Genomic DNA, 12,675 nt, shown 5'->3' on the forward strand with positions numbered 1-12,675 from the left:
GACACAAGGAGAATCCAGAGTCAGGCCCTGCTGCTGTGGGCATTGCAGGGGAACAGCTCCGTCCCTGCCCTGAGCAAGGACAGAAGAGATATCTCCTACCCAAGGTCACACTTTGTTTCCTTATCTTACTCAACACCTCCCCGTTCTGCATGGGCAAATGGAGCAGTGCCCAGCCAACGCTCTGTCCCTTAGCCAGCGTTTCTTTCCAGGTGATTCTCAAAAAGGCAGCAGAAGAGCTCTCCTTCCCACATCCCCCCACATCATCGTGGGAAGCAGCCAGTGTTTTATTAACCACCTCTCCCTCCTGTACTGCTTGTTAAACTGGGTTAGGACTGCTTGAGCCTGCTGTGTTAGACATCTTCTGCTGGTGGAGGGGAAGGGCTCACAGGAGCTCTCCTGACCCCAGACACCTTTCTCACAGCACTCCTCCCGCCATCTCGCATAAATAGATCAGTCATCCCAGCACGGCTACGTCTTCTTTTACTCCTTCCTGTCTTTAATAATATTATCAATGTCTGGTTTAGATTTTTACTAAATATAGGGGCCAGAGTCTGCACTGGCGTCACTTCCTCCCAGAAGAACTGGAACAGCTTGCTCAGAAGTACTTACTCCTTTTATTAATTTATCTTGGTTTGCAAAGTTGTTTGATTGCCGCGAAGTCTTTCCACCCCCTGTTGACTTGGCAGCTGGAAGAAATGATGCTGCTTAAAGCCTGTCCTTGGTTGAGGCTTGAGGTTTTTGGGGCTGCCTCTCCCAAAGCAACCCTGAGGAGCAGGGACAATGTGTACCAGCAGGCAGCAAATTTGCAAAGAGCCTTTGGCAAACCTTTGCTCTCCCCACTGCAGATCTCCTTGGGTGAAGATCTCTAATGGAGTGCCAGTGGCATCCATGTCCCCCTGCCAGCTGCCAGGTGCCAGGTGTAGCTCCAGGGCTGGCAGGACCCCTCAGTGTTTGTGGCTGGCCCAGGGTTTTTGTGGCACAGATGTGGGGGCTGAACCCTAGAACACCATGCTCCTGGCATGGAGGGACCTGGCAGTGTCCATTCCCTGACCAGGGAAATCAGTCTGTTCAAAGGCAGAGGAGGGATGGGACCTCTTATCTGTCATCTCCCCAGGAAGACATCTGACCCCAGAGCCACCCTCATGGTGGGTCCTGCTATTTCATGTCATTGCCTGTGGATTTATTAGTCCAAAGCAATTCCAATGGGAATTCCTTGCCTTTAGGGCATCCCACGGGACATGGGAGATTGGGATATCCCTGCTCCAGGGAGGAAGGGGTCTTCCATGCTTCAAGGGCATGAGCACAGGTGGTGATGGTGAAGGGGAATGGAACAACCTGAGATCAACCTACTCACCCAGAGACCAGGATCCTGGGGACTGGGTCACAGCTGTGGAGGAGAGAATGCTGGATCCATTCTCCATGCCCATCCTCTCCATCGTGCAGGGTATCTCCTGCATTCCCATGGGCACTTTTCCTGGGACGTGTGTCTAATGCAGCTGAGTGCTGTGCCAGGTTGCCAGCTGCCACTTGGAGAGGGGCCATTGCTTGCCTGTTCCCAGGCTGTCTCCCAGCTCTATTACTCCACGCTTCAGGTTTTTTTGGCTGTGGTGCTTGTTGGTGTTGTTGCTATTAAATTGAAAGGAGTAAAATGTCTCTCTTGCACCCATCCTTTTCTCTCCCCCCTGCCACCTTCTTGCAGGGCTGCAAAAGGAAATCACTGGCTAGGAGGTGTTTTGTTTTTGGAGATGGTTTGAGAAATCTCAAACCATCACAAAAAAATACACGGGCCAGTCCTTACCTCAAATGACAGTGCCTGGGGAGAGAGAAGAGCACTTCTGTTCCAAGGGCCGGCTCAGTGCCAGCCACACTTTAATCATCCTGATTAAAGGTGTGTTGTGTTGCTAAAACAGCATAAAAAAACCTGCCCAGAATGGGGCGGCAGGATGGCAGTTCTCTGGGACAGGTGAAGGGAGCTCTGAGGCAGGAGGATGCCTGGGAAGGGCTGAGCACAGGGGCTGGGGGTTCCTGGGAGCTGTGGGCGGGGGTCGTGGTCCAGCCCCACCAGTGTCACCGCTAGTGCCAGTCCTTGTGCTCCCAGCAGCACCTGGCGCTGCCCAGCTGGGGTCAGTTTGGCCCACGGAGGTTCACATTTGGCGTGAGGGGTGGGGTGGCTGTCATGCACATATGGGGACACGCAGAGATGGTCACACAGGCTCACAGAGACACAGCCCCGTGTGTGTAAATACAGACACACAGACACAGCCCGGACTCTGCACCCTCCTGCTGCACAGACACACCCCAACACCCAGACCCCAACACCATCATCCCTGCACCCCCTCAGGGTGTCACCACACACATACAACAGACACAGCGGCACACACACACAAAGGCAGATGTCCCCGACACGGACACTCACACCTTCGCGAGCCCTGCACACTCACAACCCCACTCTGCCAAGGTGTCACACACACAGGCAGTGTCACACACATGCAAGTGTCACAAATACAGTGCGGTGTACACACGGTGCCGCGCGGTGTCATACACCCAGTGCCCCAGTGTCACACACCCTGTGTCCCACCGAGTGTCACCCACACACAGCCCCCCGGTGCCAGCTCCACTCTGCTGGCCGAGCCGTTCATCGCTCGGGGCTGTCACCGAGCCCCGGAGAGCTCTACCGAACCGTGCCGTGCCGAGCCGAGCCGAGCCGGTGCCGAGCCGAGGCGGCCGTGCCGGACCGTGCTAGGCCGTACCGAGCCGAACCGTGCCGTGCCCCATGGCACCCTCCAGCCGGCCCGCGGCGAGCAGAACCGCGCCGTGCCCATCCCGTGCCGGCCGAGCCGCGTCGAGCCGAGCCGTGCCGAGCCGTGCCGGTGGAGCCCCCCGGGCCTGGCAGCGCTGCCCGGCGCCGCCTGCACGGGCAGGGCTCTCCGCCTGACGCAGTGAGGAGCTGCAGCCCTTCTCTTCTCGGAGGCCGGGCTCCAGCGCTGGGATTTGCTCGGCTCCGGCTGCGTTTCCCTGCCCGCCTCCTGCCCCCGGCCCGCCCGCTCGGAAGGGCGCGGGGAGCCGCAGCCGCGGGTGCGTCCGCCGCCCATCACCGCGCTTCGGGGCCGGGCGCGCCGCCGAGCGCCGGGAGCCGCCTCCGGAGCAGGTAGGTGCGCCCGCATCCCCCGCTGCAGCCTGCCCGGGTCCCCCCCCCGCCGCCCCCGACCCCGAGCGGAGCCCCCCGCTCCGGCCCCGCGCCCGCTGTCGCCCCGCCGCGGCGCCCCGCGCTGCCCGCCAGCCCCGCGCAGCCCCCGGCGGCCGTTCCGTGCGGCCAAACTTTTGGCGGCTGCAGCCCAGGATGGGGCTCCGGCGGGAGGGGACCGCGGGGCCGGCGGCGCGGGGAGAGGGGCGCCCTGTCCTCCGCGGGCGGGGAGTCCCCGGACTCGGCCGGGGCTGCTCTCGCTGCCCTCAGCCCCCGTGCGAGCGGGAGGTCGGGACCGGAGCGGCTCCCCACGGCCGGGCCGGGGCCACGGAGCCGGGAACCCCTCCGGCCGCTCGGGCCGTGTTCCCTCCCCCGCCCATGGGGGATCCCCACTTGGGGGTCTCCCTCCGCCGGCGGGGCGCGCCCGAGCCGGAGCATCCCCCGCGGGAGCCCCTGCAACTGTTGCCTGCGGGAAGCTCCGGTGCTCCGGGGGAAGAGCCGGAGCCGCGGGCAGAAGCATCGCCCCGGGGGCAGGGGTCTTCCGTCCGGGTCGGAGCGCTCGGACAGGGGAGACCGTCGCCCTCACCCCAAATAACCCTGGAGGCTGCGAGCCTTGGGGTGGGTGCTGTGGCAGAGCCGCTCTCCGGCTCTGCTCCCCCCGCCCCCCAATCCCTTCTGCATTCCCACGCCGGCAGTTGGGACCTGCCTCCCCCCACACGCGCTCCTTCAGCGGCTATTTCTGTCCTCGCCAAACGCGCCGCACATTGAGCTTTAATTAAAGAAAATTAGTGGAGGAGGGCGGGGGGGTGGTGTCCGTGCTCCGGGGAGGGGGACGGTGCCCGGGACCTCGCCGGGTGCTGTCAGTGATGGCTCGGGGGAGGCGGGGGGCAGGTGCCCGCCCGAGAGTTTGAGCCTCTTGCGCTTGGTAGGTTTGATTTTTGGTTGGTTTTTGTTTTGGGTTTGTTTTTTATAGAAAAGGGCGGCGGTGAGGGGGGTGGAGTGGTGGTGGTACGGACACACGACGACGCGGGAACGTGTTCCTTCCCGGAGGGTGTGTTGCAGTTTTAATTATGACAGATGTTGCCGTAAAGTTCCGCCTCGGTTCCTGAATACAGGCAGAGCACGAAGCACCGGCAAACTCGCCCGTCGGACTGGGGTACCGCCGGGCGGAGCGGGCACTCGCCCGTCGGCGCGGCGGAGTTGCCAAAGAATTTTCTTGGTTGCGTTTGAAATGAGGCTCGGCCGGGTCTGGGGGTCCTCGGGGCGGTGCGTGGAACCCGGGGATGCCAGGGAGGTGGAGGCTGAAACCAGCCCAAAGCCCCGGCGGTTCCCAGTGCTCGTCCCGCTCCGTGTGGAGCGTGGCGGCTCGTCCCGTGCCCGGCGGGACCCGACGGGAGCCGCGCCCGGTGCTGGGGAGATGCCCGGTGGTCCCCCCGCAGCCTTTCCTCCTCCAGCTCTCCCTGGACAGAATCCTCCGCACCTCCGCTCATCCCTGGCTCGGGCAGCCCGGGGGACCGGCGGACCTGCCCACGTCTGGGCTGTGATTTGCAGCCCCGGGGAAGCCCCACGGAGGCGGGGGACGGGGGGACTGCCATCACCAGGCTCTCCCCCGGGGCACAGCCGCCGCTCCCGCCTCCCCGGCCGGGGATTCGCCTCCTCCCGTCAGCTTCGCGCGTTCCGCCGCCGGTTCGCGCTGGATTAAATATTTAGAAGTTTGCAGCGGTGAATAAAGCGATCGTTAATAGAAATTGATGGCACCGATGAAAAAGGGGTGGCACCGGCGGCGGGGACGGCGCGGCTCAACGGGAGCGGGCGGGGCGCTCCTGGGAGGGTTTTTAAGGGGTTTCGCCCCAAGTGAAGGGTTTATCGCTCCGAATGCTGTGGCAAGTGCCAGAGCCCCGGAGCTGCTCTTCGTATTTCCGACGGTGTCTTTAAAAAGCATGTCTTTTCCGCCCTGCCTGCCTGGAAAGAATAACCCCATGCCTTCGCAGAGACGAGGCAATCCGCTCGAATATAGCACCTAAAATCCCCCGCCAGCCCCTCCCGCCGTGCTGCCTCGACACCGTGCAGGGCCCCCACACTGCCCCAGCCCCTCCGGCTTTGCCACGGCAGCGGGGGGCAGTGGCCAGCGGGGTCTGTCTGTCGGTAGGGACCGGGAGCGTGTCCCCAGCGCCCCGGGATGGGGACCCCCGTCCTGGGGAAGGCTGGAGCAGAGATGAAGTTTGCCCGATGACCTGGAGGAGCGAGCGGCCCTCGGGGTGGGGAAGGTGGGGTGGGAAGCCCACAGGAGCGGCCGGGTGGCCGGGGAGCCCTGGCGCCTCACGGAGCCCCGCTCCGAGCTTGAGTCAGCGCTTTTGTCAGCGGCGGGGACGGGGCAGCGCTCGGCGGAGCGGGATGCGCTCCTGGCGCGGGTGCGGAGGCAGCGGGAGAGGGGGAGGAAAGACGAGCTGGAATAGGATGGAGAGGCGAGCAGAGAGGGGAAAATAAAAGGGCGAGGGTTGCCCGGGGAGCGGCCGGGGGTGCGGGCCCAGCCGTGCCCTCTCCGCAGAGGCGCTGCTCGGTGCGAGGCAGCGGCGCTGGGCAGCGGCTCGGCGTGTGCGGATGGGGAAAGCGGAGGGCAGAGCGGAAAGCCCCGGGGCCGAGCCGCCGCCCCTGTGCGGGTGCCAGAGGCGTTCTGTAGCCCCAGGGCGGGTCGGTGCCGTGCCCACGCCCGCCCACGCCCCTCGCCCCGCGCTGGGGGACGCTCCCCCGGCCCGGCGCTGCCCACGCGTGTCCCAGCCCGGCCGCCGCTCCGGGCTGGGGCAGCGCCGCTCTGTGACAACAGAAAGTGGCTGGAAAGGGGCGAGGCGTCACACGCTCTGCCTCCGGGAGGCAGGGAAAGGCTGAGGGACCGATGGGAAGGCATGAATGAATGAATCTCCATAAAGAGCCCCAAGCAGCAGGGAGAGGGAGAGAGGAGGAGGAAGGAGAGGAGGAGGAAGAGCCGGAGCAGGGCAGGCAGCAGCAGACGTGACGCCGGCAGGTAAGGGGGTGCCCTGCCGCACGGCCCCGCGGTGCCCGGGATGGCAGGTTGGGGGGCACAGCCAAAGGGGGACAGGAGCTACCGGGACCCTGCATGGGCTTGGGGGATTTTTTTAAGGGAGCCTGTTTTCCTCCTGACTCCTTGCAAAATGTGGAGTCCCTAAACTTCCCAGGACTCCTTTCCTCCCCCGGTACTGCCGGCCCGAGTCCGCCGGCTGAGCCCGGCGGCAGCTCCCGGCGGGGACCGGCCCCGGCGGCTGGACCTGCTCCGCACCGGGCAGCCCCGAGCCGGGCCAGCCTGCCCGGGGACAACGCCGCTCGGCCGGGCGTCTGGAGTTACATTGCCGGGGGGATCCAGCCTCTGCCGCGGCCCCTTTGCTTTCGGGGCTCAGTGGGGAGCTCCTCTCCCCACTCTCTCCATCCCCCTTCGGCGCTCCGTCCCTGCCGTGGTTACATAAGGCAGAGGAGCCCTGACGCGGGCCGGCTCACTGGGATCGCACTCGGGGGTGCCCAGGGCTGAGCTCAGCCTTGTCCGGCTGCTCCCCATCCTCGGTCTCCTCTGCCCCGCTGTCCGCCCTGAGCCTCCCGCTGCTTGTCCGTGCTTGCTGCGGGCGCTGTGCGGCACAGTGCCCCTACACACACGGCCCCCTGCCCTGCCCTGCCCTTGGCTCTCCTCCCGCGGAGCTGCCCCGCACTAACAGCTGCCGCTGGAATGCGCGTAGCCACGGAGCGCACAGCTCCCGTCCCGTGGAGCAGCCTGGGTTCCCGCAGACGGGCCCACGCCGAGGCGGTGCACACTGGAAATGTTTGCACACAAACACAGCGCTGCAGGCAGCACACGGGTCACGCTCGCACACACACGGGCTGGTGCTGTCCATGGGCTGGTGCTGTCCAGGGGCTGGTGCTGTCCATGGGCTGGTGCTGGCCGTGGGCTGGTGCTGGCCAGGGGCAGCACGGGGGTGCTGGATGCTCTCCCCGGGCCGGACGGGGCCGGCTCTGAGCCCGGACGGGCTCTGGGAGCTGTGCTGGGGACGCTGCAGGCCTGGCAGGGCAGCCCTGGCTGGCTGCGGTGGGCAGCTCTGCGGCTGCCCGCGGCTTCCCCCTCCCTGACCGAGGTGCTCCGAGCAGGGATCAATAATGCCTTTCTGATTGGCTTCGGTTCCCCATTCAAAGTAGTCACTGCATTAGGACTTGATTTTTCTCCTCTTTGACTCCTGGCCAGATTAGATTGTGAATTTGGCTGATTTCGAGCTACTGGGGGAGGGAAGAATCATACAGCGAGCGAGAGAAAACTGAAATATCCTACAGGATCCCCTGGAGGGGAGAGAAATCAGGTCTAGATAAGAGCTTGTTCTCCCTGTCTGGCTAACGCTTCCCTGTTTGATGATCAGAAAACACAAGATCTAACCTCTCACCAGGATGCTTAACTCTGAAAGGTCAGCCTTTTGGCTTGTTTTAGGTGCAAGGCTTGTTACTGGGAGCTGCGGATTACGTATTCCAGTTCTCCCGTTGGATGCTAAACACAGGAGTGCTCGATGCATGCAAACAGAAGGACGTGGTCAGTGCTTCTGAGGTTTATGAGCTGAGCACTGGATGTAACGCTGAGGTTGGAGGAACTGTGATGGGGACAGGACACGAGGTCTATGCCCTGGAGAGCCCAGAGCTGTCCCATCTGTTTGTCAAGTCTCAGCCCCATCCTTGGGCAATTTTTTCCAACACTTATTTCCCCACATATGTGCTGGGGGTAAGTGAGTGGGTTATGTCAGTGAAGCCTTGTGTTCCAGAAGGACACAGCAACACCAGGAGCATTCCCAGCCATGCTGGTCAGGGTGTTCCTCGCTGCTGGCTGCTCCAGGGCCAGGATTTCATGCTGAGAAAAGCCACAGCAGCACAGCATTGCCTGCAGCATCCTAGCTGCCAGCACTTGCTGTGAATTGGTGTTAGCTCCAGGTGAAGCAAAAGCCTGGGCTTAGGTGGTTTTTTCAGCAAAGGGCACTGGGAAGTCTGGTGGAGCAGAGGGACTTGTGAAGAAGCTGCTGCAGGGCAGTGAGGAGCCTGAGGAGGAGAGGATGTGGGGCTGGGGGCTTGCTGCAGGTAAGCTGTGCTGCTCTGGGCAGTGGGGAGGCAGCTGTGGGGTCACCAGCAAGGCTGTGAGGTGCAGGGTTGAGGAGATGGGAAGCTGCTGTGGAGGCTGTAAAGGAGCTTTGAGAAAGGAACACAGCCTGAAGTGGTGCTTGGCATGATTTTTGTGCAGCTGCTGGATTTTCTTGGTGTTGCAAACCTAGGGCTTGGGGAGGGTTGGAGTGAGCCCGATGTCAGGACAGTACTGGGGGTAGTATCTGGGGGTGAGGAGATGGAGATCTGATGGCCAGCAATGAACTGGGCCCAGATGAGGCTGGTGGGGAGGGGAGGAGCTGTGTGGAGCTCGATGGGACAGCTATGGGGTCATACAGTGCCCAAACTGTGGATAAGGAGGGAGGCAGTAGGTCTGTGAGGACCTTGGGGTGAAGGGACTGTAGACCCTGAGCCTTGGTCCCATGTCTACTGAGTGGGGAAAAAGAGGACAAAGAGCATGAAATGATTTGTATAGTGATATTTGGCTGCTGTTGTGGGGAGTGTATGTACCCAGCACAAGGCTTATCTCGGTCCCTGAGACATCCCTGTAATAGGAGCAAATAACAATAAATCCCAAAAAAGGAGTTGTGAGAGTTAGCTCCGGGTGAGGGGGACCTGGAGCCTCCGTGCAGCATGAGGAGCTGGGGCAGGAGGGTCTGGGGGAGGTGGACTGAGGGTGCAGGGCGTTTATGAGCCTGGGTAAGGAAGCTGGGGGAACAGAGCAGGGAGCTGGGGAGGTGGAGATGGGAGTTGATGAGGTTACAGCAGCAGCCCCTGAGAAAGCTGCGTGTGTTTAAAAAAAAACACCTCAAGAAACAACCTCAAAACACCTATCAGTCAGGGCAGGCTTAAATCTGCTGTTTGGGCTTGGTCTCTGCACTGCCTGGTGTGGTCCCCTGTGCAGTGTGAGGTTCGAGGTACAGTTAAAGATGGCCCAGTGGCTGTAGGACAACTGCTTATGAGGAAAGCCCTCTGCTAATGGAAGTGTGGACAGCTCCCTCAGGGAGCAGAGCATCCCACATCTGTGCCCTGAGAGCTCCTTGTCCTCTCTGGGGACTGATGAGGGAGAAGTGGGGTCCCAGAGCTGTGACCTCTGCCTGCTGGGTGGGGTCCTGCCTCTTTAGGGACCAAGCCATCAGGGGTTTGTTCTAACACACACATCATATGTGTTCAGGGCTCTCAGAAAAGCCAAATGACCACAACTCTGCTGGCTTCCCCTACCCCTCTCTCCTTTGTGCTTAAAGGGAATCATTGGGAAAATCTCCAAGATCTGGGTTTTTTTTTCTTTCCTATTTCAGCATTTCTTTATGAGCTGGACAAGGGCAATCTCTGAAGCTCATTCGTATTTTTAAATCTGCAGGAATAAGTGTATGGAAATGTATGTGTTCTACTGTATCAGCTCCTATCAGCTTTTAACTTTATTACAGTAAGTGCAGAGTTTTCGTGGGCCAAACTCATTCATTGGATTTAATGGAGTTAAACTGCAGGCAGATTTGGCTACTTGTTTGTGTATATCTTTGTGAAATGGACAGGCAGAGATCATAAAATTTTATACTCCCTATGGCATCTTTTAGGGAAAAGTCTTCCAATACGTTTTATAAACAGCATGCATGTTTTGCTACAGTGTATGCTCATACCTAACACAAGGCACTTTAGTGCTGCTTCTTTCCCTTTCCCAGAGCTAGATGTACGTATGTGAACTTGGATTTACCTGCATTGTTTTGTCCTGCTGCTTTCCTGAAAAGTGTCTTTAACAGTTCTAAACAATTTCACTGGATTTCTTTTTGTTGTATTTGTATCTCTTCCTAGAAATGGTAGTAAGAACCCTAAGCCTTGCAGTGGAGGGCTCAAAATGAGGGAAGAATAATACTTGTAAAGCTTCTTGCTAAATACCCAAAGCACTCCTAAACCATCCCAGCTGCCAATGCACGATCTCAGGACCTTTCACAGGTACAAACATCTGCTGTGATACCTTTGAGGGGCTGGCTTTCCCTCCTCCTTTTTCCTGAGATACTGTTTTTTTCTGTTTTCACGACGTGATGATATCGGTTTCTTGACCTGTTCTGGGCTGGGTTTAGATCCTGCTTGTGCAGGGCCTTTCCCAGGGTAACATGGAGCAAACCGACACTTGAAGCTGTAGAAAAAAAAGTATTTCTAGGAGACGGATTTAATTTCTAATGAGGTATTTGATGTTTTTCTAGGCTCTAAACAAATTAGACCCAGATCTGTGGCTGCAGGGCATTGGGAGGCGAAGTGGTTGATGAGCTGAGCTAATTAATTACACTTACTTATGACTTATCAAATGGTCATCACCACCCCATATGGAGCACTTGAGTGTGTGGAATTGAGGGGAGAGGATATTGATATGTGGGATCAATGTAAAGCAGTGGTCAATGGCAAGGGCATAAATAAATCTGGAGATTCTGGTGACATTAAGATAAATTGCAGGTCGTGAGGTATGAGAGAGACTTGATGTCAAAAGAACCCTCTAATGTATTTATATTCCCACTCAGGATTTGCTGGGGTTTCTAAATAATGCATTAATTCAATTACTCATTCTTAATTAGTGTTTTCTCAAATTGGAGCAACATCATTAATTTACTGCGTCATATTTTTATTTTGCTGGTGTGGTGAGTTTCATTTTTGACTCTTTCCCCTCTCTGCTTTGTGAGACTCGTAACACTCAGCTGCGATGCTCATGCCACAAGCTGCAGCTTCTTTGGGAATACCAGTTTTCTGTATTATGTTTTTTTCAATATTTTTTTTTATGCTGACAGGCTGCACAGCACTGACCTGACCCCGTAATAGGAGGAAGAGCGAGAAAAAGAGCCCAGATCTGAAGCTGCTCCTTTTGAATGCTGAGCAGCATCTGTTCTCCGTAGAGCAGGGCGATCTGCAGCATGCTGAGGCAGGATTAGGCCCTTTAGGCTCCCCCAGACGGGGTTATTTGATTTTTTTCCTCTCTGGAAACTCATGGTACTTGCAGGGATGGGTGCTCCCTGTCCCTCCGGGGCGAGTGCGACACACGGGGCTGCTGCTCCCAGCACCTGGCTCTGCACAGGGATGGCGAGGCACAGGGAGCTGTGTGTCACCCCGTGGGGCTTGTCTGCCTGCTTCTGCACGAGGAGGGTTGAGGGCCAACACCTCTGCTCCTGTGCCCTTCACTGCTCTGTCCGCAGGGAAGATGTGCTCCCAGAGCTGCTCTCGGGCATTTGTTCTTTGGCAGCTCCTGGAAAGCAGAGCTGGGTCACTGGCACATGTGGCTGCCGGTGCCAGGGCCACAAGCCAGGCTTGGGGTTAGCACTCTCTCGACACAAATGTGTTACCTGGTTCATTCAAGTTATAGGATGGTAACTGATCAGGGACACCAAGACACTCCAAAACTGCTCCCTCCAGGCGCCGCCTTCCAGACCGACACTTGTCCCAACTTCGCAGAGAGCAGTTTGGGCTTTTCTACCCCTCGCCCCAATTCTTCCTTTTGATTTTTTGTTCCTGGCTTTGGTTCTGTTCCCCACCCTCTGCCCACGCTCTGCTGTCGCTCGGAGGCGAGCGGTGCAGCCTCCAAAGCCCCATTCATCACCGCCTGCTCGCCAGGCTCCGGCAGCCGCCGCCGCTCCATTGATTGACTGCGGCACGGAGTGAATTTAAAATCATTACGCTCCCGAGACAGCTTTTAAATATGAGGGAAATCAAGTCTGTTAAGAAGCCTTGTGGAAAGGGTGTGGAATTCCAGCCAGGGAATTCCGTGTGGCACCGGGTGCTGTTTGGATCCGGAGGAGACTCCGCTGCTCTGGCCCTGTGTGAGCCTGGCCCGCTCCAGGCTGGTGTGATGAGAGTGGGCAGGCAGCTGCTGGTGGAGAATTAAGTAGAAATATTTCACTGTAGAAAACACTATTGTGCAAAGCCATCCATCTGCTGCCTGTCTAATGCTTTGCATGAATTAATGAGCTGATTGATTGGGAGAACCTTGCAGCAGCCGGGTGAGGGAAATGATTCTTGTCCTCATGTTACAGGTGGGGGGAACTCAGAGGAGCACAGGTTAAGGTTTCCAAGTTGGGTTGGGACATTTGTCTGTCATGTTTTACTGATCGGTCAGTCCGATTTTTTGGATGTGTTTTGCCTTCAAGAGCAGTTGTGAGAACTTGCTGTGGCTGTGACTTAGCCCCAGAGAGTTTCTCTCAGGATCTGATCTTCCAGCGTGTTTGTGGCAAAACAGCAAAGTCTGCTGCTGCTCTTGGCTGTGGTGTTTGCAACCAACAATCTCTTTTCTTTCTACTGAGAAAGACAGACTCACCATTTCTTGCCGTGCTGGCTGTTTAACACACCCTTCTCTCACCCCACAGCCTTTACCAGTC

General features: G+C 58.5%; 1 protein-coding gene across 2 annotated transcripts in view; it reads left to right on the forward strand.

The window, feature by feature from the left end:
- The first annotated feature begins 3,057 nt into the window (after positions 1 to 3,057).
- Positions 3,058 to 12,675, forward strand: part of ELFN1 (extracellular leucine rich repeat and fibronectin type III domain containing 1) — a 101,818-nt gene continuing 92,200 nt past the window's right edge. The window contains exon 1 of one of the 2 annotated variants that reach the window (XM_066329739.1): positions 3,058 to 3,148. The gene's annotated coding sequence lies outside the window, so the exon portion shown is untranslated. Of the gene's footprint in view, positions 3,149 to 6,118; positions 6,207 to 12,675 lie in introns of those variants that run through there. The other variant, XM_066329738.1, reaches the window with a different exon arrangement.

The sequence above is a fragment of the Sylvia atricapilla genome, chromosome 15 (genome assembly GCF_009819655.1).
Source record: "Sylvia atricapilla isolate bSylAtr1 chromosome 15, bSylAtr1.pri, whole genome shotgun sequence".
NCBI classification, from domain to species: domain Eukaryota; kingdom Metazoa; phylum Chordata; class Aves; order Passeriformes; family Sylviidae; genus Sylvia; species Sylvia atricapilla.